Source organism: Rhea americana, unplaced genomic scaffold (genome assembly GCF_003343005.1).
Source record: "Rhea americana isolate MKP2758 unplaced genomic scaffold, rheAme1 scaffold_177, whole genome shotgun sequence".
Classification (NCBI taxonomy): domain Eukaryota; kingdom Metazoa; phylum Chordata; class Aves; order Rheiformes; family Rheidae; genus Rhea; species Rhea americana.
The window spans coordinates 1,792,426-1,802,537 of record NW_028185894.1 but is presented as its reverse complement, the minus strand read 5'-3'; the positions used below and the strand labels follow the sequence as shown (position 1 = coordinate 1,802,537).

General features: G+C 38.3%; 1 protein-coding gene across 1 annotated transcript in view; it reads left to right on the top strand.

Annotated features, from left to right (window-relative positions):
• The window catches only part of CMSS1 (cms1 ribosomal small subunit homolog), a gene marked incomplete at its 5' end in the record, with an annotated part of 243,070 nt that overhangs the window by 88,800 nt on the left and 144,158 nt on the right, over positions 1-10,112 (top strand). The window lies entirely within an intron of this gene.

Genomic DNA, 10,112 nt, shown 5'->3' with positions numbered 1-10,112 from the left:
ATGAAAACATACTGCTTCTTTGGTGGCAAACTCTGTCTGAGGCTGTAATACAGGTATTAGCATCTAGCCAAAAGGAGAGCCTATTCTAGCTAGGCCCCTTTGAAGTGCTACTATTGCATACTATGGATAAGTGAGTAACATTATATAAATATTGATTAACCGCGGGAACTCTATTTTGCTTATCAGTGCTAAGATTGAATGGATTATAGTCTACCTCTACAGAAAAACTGTGATGTGGTCACAGGTACAGTCTAACAGACAAAAGCTTGATCAGATGGCTGAAAGGTGAATTTAAGTAAATTTCAAATCCAAATTTGCCACAATTTTTCATATTGAACTGTGAGATTAATGCTGAAAGTTCTAAAATCAGCATTTTGGACATTACTTTGGAAAAAAAATGAAAAAAAGGCTCAAGCTCAATGGCAGCTGTTTGACTTGAAGCGGTGATTTTATCCAGAAAAATTGTTATGACCTAAGGTAGGCAGGAGACAACTGTGATGCTGCTTTTTGGCCTCAAAAATTTGTGGCTAGTAAAGTTCTTTTAGAGCTCCCTCTTCAGCCATGTTTTAAATCTAAATCTTAAACATTGTGGCTGCACTCTTCAGACATGGTAATTTTCCACTGAATTCTACAAATACATGCTTTTTTTGGTCTTCATCTGCAAGAATTGAGGAATAAGCTTTTGTTTCGGTTTGAATGAAGGCTTGTAGAGGGGAGAAATGATGAAAAACATGATAGGAAAAGTAAGTGAAGTTTTCTGAATCTCTTCCAGTCTAATCCAAAGCACTCATGGTATCTTATATCTTTCATAAGAGAACTTGTTTCTCCAGGTTTCCAAAGATCAGGGTGTGTCAGATTTGCATGCCAACATGCTCTGAATACTTGTTTTGTGAAGCTGTGTATTAACAGTGTCAGGTTAGGATGAGACCTTGTTATAGTGCAACTGGGAACTGATCACAGCAGGCTGACAGCCATAGTCCCCGCTTATGGTTAGTTAAAATTGGTGTTCATCCTGTTCTCTCAGTTTACAATCACTTTGTTTCTTTCATTGTGGTCTGCTTATTTGGCTTACTCAGTGTTTGCATCTTGCTTATCGTTTATTATTGTTTTGGAACAAGGCCTTTGGTGTCCTTTGAGCATAAAACACTGTCTGCCTATTTGGCTTTTCCATACAGTTAATGGCTTGTGATTTTAACAGTGTCAAATGCAGGAGTTGCAGGTTAAATCAGATGACCTACATTTACTTCGACCTTATCCAAGCTTCTGGTTTTGCAAGCACAGGATACTACGAAATGAATAAACATTCCAAGAAGCCCTTTGTTTTCCCYTAATACATGCCAGGTACAGCAGCAGTCTCAGTTGGGCAGCAAGCTACTGTCAGACTCGTGACAGCAAGTGTAAATACAGAATTCCTTGCTGAAGGAGCAGTGGAACAGGTGCACTGCAAAGAGGTTTGTACCCTTTAAAGTTTGAGTTGACTGCAGCTGGGAACAGGATTGAGAACTTGAAAGAACAGTAGCCTAAGCAATCCTGAGAAGCTGAACATTCTCCCCTTCTTCCTGTTGTACTTTACACATGCTCTTGGCTGCAAGGCCCCATGCTGTGGACAGTTTTCACAGCTGAAGAGGGCTAGCTGTGACTTCCTATTGAGCCTGTTGGGCCTGCTTCTTGATCTGTTGGATTAGTTGTTATTGCACTGATAAAAGGTACTCGGTGCCTGAGAAGGCAGGCTGACCTGCCAAATAGGTCAGCTTCCTATGAATGTTGGTGCCTTTGCAGAACCACAGAGTGGAGGGTTTTTTTCCTTCCTTCTGAGTGAAGTTCTTACTTGCACTTCACTTGCATTCTGTTCTGCGTTCCTGGTATTAATAGGCTGCCTTATTAATGTATTCTTTCTCTATTGATTTATTTAGGCCTTCTTATTACCTTACGGGCTGGTATTCTTATCTGTACAGAGTGTTGTCTGTTTGCTGTATGATACTAGGACTAGTGTCTTATTTGTGGTGGTCAGAGGATATATATATATGACAGATTTGGAGGAAAAAGGAGTATTTCTTATTTGCTCAGTTGATAGTGGTATTTGATGTCAATTTGAACTGGTATTTGGAGAAAAACAGACAAGATTTCAAGCACACRTTTGTTCAAAATTAGAGGCTTTCAAGCTTCTGCACATTATCTGATGCTAATGCAGTTTTCTGCATGTGAACTCTCTAGTGCCATGTATCCTACATACACATGCATACAGAAAAGCTACATGAAGTGAGAACTAGTACTTCTTCAAGAAAAGATAAAACTTAGTTATCGTATTTTCATTATTCATTTAATTTGCAGCTATTGCTCATGATTTTGTATATGCCATTTACTTATGTCCAGCAACACTAGCTAGCACTTGGAATTTAAGTTAATGAACTAGAAATCTGACCTGAGATACAAAAAGAAAGCAGCATGGAACTACAAGCTTTCAGTCATTGTACTTCATCAGTTCAAGTGTAACTTTGATTATACTACCTTAATTTTCCAGTAAAGGAAGAGTAATTAAATATTTTTTCAGTAAGCTGATACTGACTTGTAAGACATTTATGGTGAACAGCTTCATTTAATTAATGTTTCTATTGGTCAGTCTTTTCTGTGTCTTTGTTTAAAGCTCAGTTTAGTTTGAGTAAGTGGAAATGTTTTCCATGGTGTTTTTGAGGCCATTTGATTTTGAAAAGATACAGGGGGAGTATGCTGTTTTCTAAGCTTAAGGACACAAAGGACAAACAGTACCACGCTGTATTTCTGGGGCTGGTAAAAATAAAACAGTGTTGGTACTATTGCAAGTAACATAGCAGAGACTGTCAGAAACCAGCTGGCAACCATGCTATGAGATAAGAATGCAGATGAGGATATTTGGCTGAGGGTGACCTATCATCTTTCACTTCTGTAATAGTAATCATTACGCAGCAGATTGTAACTGCAGCAACAGAAGAAACTAGATACTTGTTAGCATTCTCATACCATGCTTTGCTTACAGGCTAGGCAATATCTGCTTGCATTAAAACAAATTTAAAAAAAGAGTTTGAAAGGGACCTAGTTTATGAAGTCATGTCACCTGAAATCACAGCCAGCCATGCAGTGTATATTTAATCCAGATGGATCCACAGATTGGACCATACAACTCTGATTTTGTGTGCTTGTACTCTAGGTACCACAAACACTCTCTAACAAACTAAACTTTTAATTGTGTTTTTTGACCTTTGCAGTAAGTGTGCTAGTTGGAGAGCAAGGCCTGTATCCCACAGTATCGTAATACTTTGCTTCCTATTACAGAGTATGTTTTCTTGAAGGTTTTGCAGCGGTATTTTGCTTTGCATCAAAAGGTGATTATTCCTAGGCTTACCAGATTCAGTGCATCTTGGTAGACTGGTCCCATTTTCAAAATTGGGTAAATGAGGGTTGCGCTGAAAAATTCTGGAAAACCAAATTATCATGGGTAACTTAAACAAGTAAGTTTGAATCTGTTCTTGGTGTTTGTGTTTTTGTTTTTTTTTATAATTTTGCTTTCTGTTTTGTTTTTTAAATAGCTTGCTTATCTCTGAACATGTATGCTGTCCTTTTGCATTAAAAGGAGAAATTTTCTTCTCCTTGGTGATGAGCAAGTAATCTGTGGGATCAAAACATACTTTCCTGAAGAGCCAGATGAATAAATGACCAAACATTTCTATGATGTTAACTTGGCCTCCACCCTTTCAATCGTATTCTGAAGGAGATGAAACTGCATTTGTCTCTTTGGCAGCAGTAAACAAGCAGGTGGTTCAGAAATCCCCTCACTTTTGTGGGAAAGACTGGAATATCTTTCAGAGATTACTTCACCACAGACACTGTAGGGTTTGAAAAGCATCCATCTTTTTCCATCTATTTTTCCCTTCAGTGTTTTCTCTTTAGTCAGTGATTGACTTATGAGCTAACAGAATCCCTCACAGGACCAAATCTTCCCTTAATCCCAGGGTAAGGATGCTGAATTGTGAGAATTTGCTATTTCTTCCAAAAATCCATGACTAAGCAAGGAATTACATCTTTCTGTTTTTTTAAAAAAATCTCTTAAAGGGATATAGCAGCGCTTTTGACTTGCTGAAGTCAAACGGGATTCTACCATCGTATTTATCTTTAAAAGGAGTTGCAATGCTGTTGCTCTGGCTGCCAGTGTAAGGGGAGAGCACAAAAGCATATAATGACTTTTGGAAACTTCTTTCCAAAGCTCTCTATATCAAGCTTTCTATAGAAGTTCCTCACTATGAATATGATTTGGGGCAAGAAAAAAGTGGTCTAACCTTTGTGAGACAGGAAATTTCTTTCCATCCCATGTATATAGCATATATGTAGCAAAAACTACTTTGAAACATCCCATTCAACTCTGGGCCAGGCATGCATGACCAGGGAGAAGTCGATCTTGTGTGGCTGTGTGCCAGGCAGCATACAGGCTCAGGAGGGGATTTGGGGCTGATTGCCACATAATGCCCTGTTCCAGAKAAAGGAAGAAGTTTGTCTTGTTGTCCTCCTGTAGTCTTGATGTGGCCTGTGGGCAAGCAATTGAACCATACTAGGTCACAAGAAGAAATCAAAAAGTCCTTTTATGGATTGGAATCCCTGGATCTGGCCACCTCAGTACCTTCAATGAGCCTTTTCTGGAACTGCTGCCTTCTGACAGAATGTGCGTATCACTGTTACCTCTTTCATCCTTCCCTGCATGGAGAATACAGTGCTTTGTGGTACATTGGCACCACTTCCAAAGATACACCTCTTCTTTTTGGGCTGACTGCTATATGGCATTTTCCTGAAAACCATTTGCAGTGGCCTCTATCCAGAGGGATGTTCTATTTTAACCTTGGCTGATTATCTCACTGGTGYTGTGTTCTTTATCACAGTACTCTCTTGTGCTCTTTTGGTGCATAGCCCAGGTAATAAATGAAAAAGGAGTTATTTTCTTCAGTGGGCTCTTCACTGAAGGGCTGTGTGGGATAAGTAAGTATTTCCCTCCTGGCATGGAAGCATGGAATCTGCGAGGTCAAGCTTTATCTATGAAAACTGATGAGGGTTGCTTACCTGCCCGCCTGACAAGTCTGTTGGCATGCTCTGTGCAGTCACAGGGAGTCGAGTAGGAGCAAGAGAGAATAAAYGAGGAGTCTGTTTTTCTCTCCTTGGATCCTGTCAAATCCTGGTCTTTGAAATCCTCAAGGATCCTGCAGGAATAGTTCTGTCACTGTTCAGAAGAGCAGTTAATCAAATGAGAAGAAAATCTGGGTTCAAAAGAGAATCTAAATAGTCCCAGGCAGGAAAAGTCCATGGATGAAAATCAGATGTCATTTTTGTGCCAGTGGTGGTTTATGTTCGTCTGATCACTAGTCAGCTTTTTCATGCCTCAGAGACAGAGAGCCCCTTTTGAGACAGAAGGATGTCTCTTGCAGCATCTTAGAGAGAATTGTCACGTTACTCAGCATAAAGGTGCTGTGGCACTCTCACCAGCCATTCTTGTCTCCTCCTCCCTTTTTGAATACCGTAGTATTTTGCACATATGCAATAACTGTGGCTATATAAGATCTTCCCTGGTCCATTTTGTGTTTGTGAGCTATAGAGTCTCATAATCTTTTGTAGAAGACTATGCCTGTGTGGAAAGTTTTCACCAGTTCCTGTCCAAGAATACGGCTGTGTCAGTTGTCTGTCTTAGTACTTGTGTGTGATCTTGTGATTCAGGTCTTCTCTCCTATGCACAGTAGTGAAAATTTCCAGGKTAATTATAGCTACTTGCTAAGTTTCACAGAGCTAAATTTCACATTTTCCTAATAGAAAAGAGCTGTAGTGTGGGGTTTCTTTGTTTGGTTTGTGTTTTCTTTATATATAATGGGATTTAGTGCCTGGAGGTAGAGAGGAGCCTCCAGTACACAGCCAGGTGCTGTTTTGGTGATTCTGGGCTCAATCCACACCCTTCCTGTGTATTAACCAGTCTCAGTCCATCTCCTACTGCTTCTCAAGTCATGTTCTCCCATATATTACGTTCACACTGTGCCAGTTTAAAGAACTTCGGTTTACAGTGCTCTGATAGCATAACCGRCTTGTGTGGAATGAACTTGAATTTTTTGTAATAAGAAAATATGATTAGGAGTTAGAATATTCCTATTCAGAGATACCAAATCTTTTTAGGCAGTAGATCAGTTCTGTGCTGAGTTCTTCAGATGGACTGTAAAACCATGGCAAGCATTAAGTCCTGAGCTCAAAGTGGTCTGGGCGATAGTGCTATTTTCTTTGTAATGAACCTTGAGAAAATTAGAATTTGCGCTCCACACTGTATCACATAACATTTCTTTGGCATAACTGGGCACCTGTTCTGCAGTTACAAAGCCCTGGCTTCCACACAGGTTTCTTTTCAGAAATCAGGACTTCGAGAAAGTGTTCTAGGACAGTTTCTCACTGTCTCTGGTCTTACCTTGGAACGTCTTTTATCTAAAACACAAAGGCRCTCACATTGCTTTCTCCTCCTGCTAAACCCTTTGTCTGTCTCTTCCACGGACTGACTGGGACTCTTCTAGTTTGTGGTTCAGCATTTTGCTAAGTGTGTGGTAGACTTAGAAAATTACAGTATGCATATTACATTATATATATACAGTTTATATAGCAAATAGGTTAGACACCATAGTTTGATTTGAGGCAGTTTATCTTCTCAGGGAGGTCTTACACATGTCACAAGGCCAGAATRCACAGCTGAGCTATGGTAAATTAACCTTGTGTGAAAGCTCTTTTCGTGGATTCACCTTTGAACTGGATCTATTTAAAGATTTTGGTTTTAATGGGAGAATGACTCTGAAGTTGTACATGGACTATAACTTGATTGTACAATRGCAGTGACACAGCGCTAGTGTCGTTGCTTGCTTTAATGGACTCAGGAGTTTGAGGAGGAAACAAAATAGCTGGAATTTCTTTAATTTTCTAGTTGTGAGAATTGAGAGTTTAGGAGAATTTATGCAATCAAATTGAAGGGCTTTGAGACATTACTATGGGAATTCTTTTTTTTCCTGTTTGCATCCTGTCTTTAGGTTTATTCTTTTTTTAAGTAAAATGTTTCACACACRTGTTTGGTAATTAGATACTTGAAATGGGTTCTTTATAAGAATTAGTGCAAGAGACAGATATTTTTGATGTATGTGAACAAAATGTTATAACATCAAGTTCTAAATGTTTGAAAAGATAAACTGCATAGGGCAGTTATTTCTGTTTCTCTTTCAATGGAAATATGAATCTCACAGTTCYGTGTGACAGATTTTTATTACTAAAGCATCCTGAAATAAAACTCAGCTGCCCCAATTTCAATTATGTTTGTATTTCAAATAGAATTTTCTCTTTTTTATGATTGTAAGAAATAGCATTATTTAATACACTGTTTGTGRTTTAATACTTAGCTGCAATCTTGGCTACAGTGTGTAATTATTCTGTAATTACAGCATTATCCAAAACAAATACTTAAAATAGTTCTACATGAAAAGAAAATGTTCCTATCTTAGAAATTATGTACCTAAATTCATCCTTTTTCCTGAATACCCTGAAATTAACTGGATTGTAGGCATTTATGTTAGCAGAAAAATTCAACTCTGATTTAGCTTAAGTACTGTAAACTATATGACCAAGTACATTTTAAAGAAGAGAGAGAAGGAGAAGAAGCTTAATAGATAGAAATTGAATTAATGGTGCTTTGTTTGCTGTAGCTCTACGCCCTGTGTCACTACATACTCCAAGCATTAAACCTAGCTCCTATCATCTTTCCCTTTGTTTATCCTCCTTACTTCTCTTAGTTCTTCCCACCTTTTTGTGGGCAATTACATGGCAACTCCAAAGTTCCACTGCATCCTCAACCTTCTCCTCTGTTTCTCTTTCAGTAAACATTTAGTTTTCTTAAAAAGTTCCCTTAAGGGATCTTAGCAGATCCCTCAGCCCTGATAAGCTCAGCTCTCTTGCTCTTCCCCAGAACACCACTTGGGCACAAAGTAGCRGGTGCTGTGGCTGATTTTGAATCTCGGATTTCAATTTTTCTTCATTGGGGTGGTCTCTTGGCTCTTTTTGTAGGCACCAGTTTTCCTGAAACTTGTAAAAATATCATTATCTTTGAGACCTCTTACCCTTTTTCTCTTGACTAGAGCCGGTGTTTCAGAAGGGGCCTCCTGGTTAAACMAAGTGTGTAGCATCATTGCTTTAGGGAAGAAGCTAAATAAATCTTTAGGAAGAGCAAGTTGGAAACTTCTGTTGACCTTTCCCAGAATCATATGTCGTGGGAGTATTTATTAAAGGGTGGAATGGTGACATATTCAGACTTGTGAAACAAAGTAAGGTTTTGTATGGTGCATAGCATATTTATGTAAAGACCATGCATGAGAGCTGAAAGAGTGCATCTGAAGACTCAGAAAGGGGCTAGCTACTTATTTGTAAAACAAGAATCCTTCTTTCTGCTAGAGACTTTAAAAAAAAAAAAAAAAAAGAGAGAGAGAGAGAGAGAGAGAGGGGAATAAAAGAAAAAGAAGGGGAAAGGGAAAAAAAGAATCTTATACAGGCAGCCCTGGTCAAAATCAGTATACTATAGATACTGTATCAGCAATGGAATTCATTTTTTGCGAGTTTACAATATTTCTGGCAATGGTAAAACCTAGGGATAGTTTCTCAGTGAACATGGATCTCAATGCTGGGTGGTAGCTTGTCATCCCATTGCAGGCATATACCCTTTCTTCTTYGGGCTGAAGGTACTTCTKGCAAATGGGGAATCTGCAAAAGTAGCTATTTCTGACTTCTTGACAATATAGCTTATTGCTCACACTTTTTTTGGTGTCTTCAGCAGACCTGATCGAGCCAAGTGACCAGATTGTGTGTTAATCCTAAAAAATTTCGAAACAAGTTCTGTGACATAAAAATTTTAAAATGTTTGCATTTATATAGTGTTATGCCTACCCCTCCAAAACCCTCATGTCTTCCTCAAAATGGAACATTTAATATTCTATTTTAATCACCTAAGCAGAACTAAAATTTTTTCAATTGGTTATTTATCTTGTGATGTTACCCAATCGTATGACAAACATCTTCATTTTTAAACTGTTTGCTCAAAGTAATGATAAGCAAAACATAAATATAATGTAGAGAAGTCTGTAAGAATAAAGGCRAAAGAAGTTTAAATCATCAGTGCAATTCTTGGATCTCTGACTTAAGTGATTAACTTCCCCTATACACAGATGCATTCACACTCACTACTCCACCAGCCAACATATCATCTACAATAGTATGGTTGCTCCTTTCTGATACAAAGTAGAATGACTGTGAGGAAGAAGTGCTTGTGACAAGCTATATACTTTTGTGCCCTTAAATATGCTGGTAATGTGGTATAAGGTCATGCTGAAGAGCAGCTTCTAATCACATCTCTCCAAAAAGAATCTAATTGAAGAAATGCAGTGTTATGATATTATTAGCTGTAATGGTTGTGAGCGAAAGAAAAGGAAGAAACCCGTGGTATTTCTTCTTTTTAGTGTCTACTTCTATGTAAGTATGCATGTATGTGTGTGTGTCTGTGTATACCTTTTAAGGAATGTATTTGTATATTCAGTGTGGATCTTTGTTACACCAACAAAGTAATTCTATCATTGGAGTTTTGTGGCAAGCACTAAATAAGTGATCTTATTTAGTTAGCTTGCCACAAAAGAGCTGTAAATAGAGTTGAATTACCTTGCATTTGCTATCAATGAAAAATGTATAATTAGGAGGTGAGGATTATTTAGTGTATGATAACTCGTTAGCTTACAGTAACCAGTCCAAAGTGTCCAGGGCTCAAACTCCTTAAACCCTTGTGACTATCTCCATTTCAGTTTCACTCCATGTTTGATGTTTGTCTGGAGTGCCATACGTGCATGAGTCATGAAATAGGCAGCAGAGATCACAGTGAGGACTATGAAATAAAAATCTGCACATTCAAAGTGAATATATATTAATTTTCTGCTTTTTCTTCAGTGGTATTTTTGACAAGCATAGCTTTGCTGAGACCTTTCTTTGTGTGGGAGAATTCCCCTCAGCTTTGTTCTTCTCCACACATGAAAATAAACCACAGACTT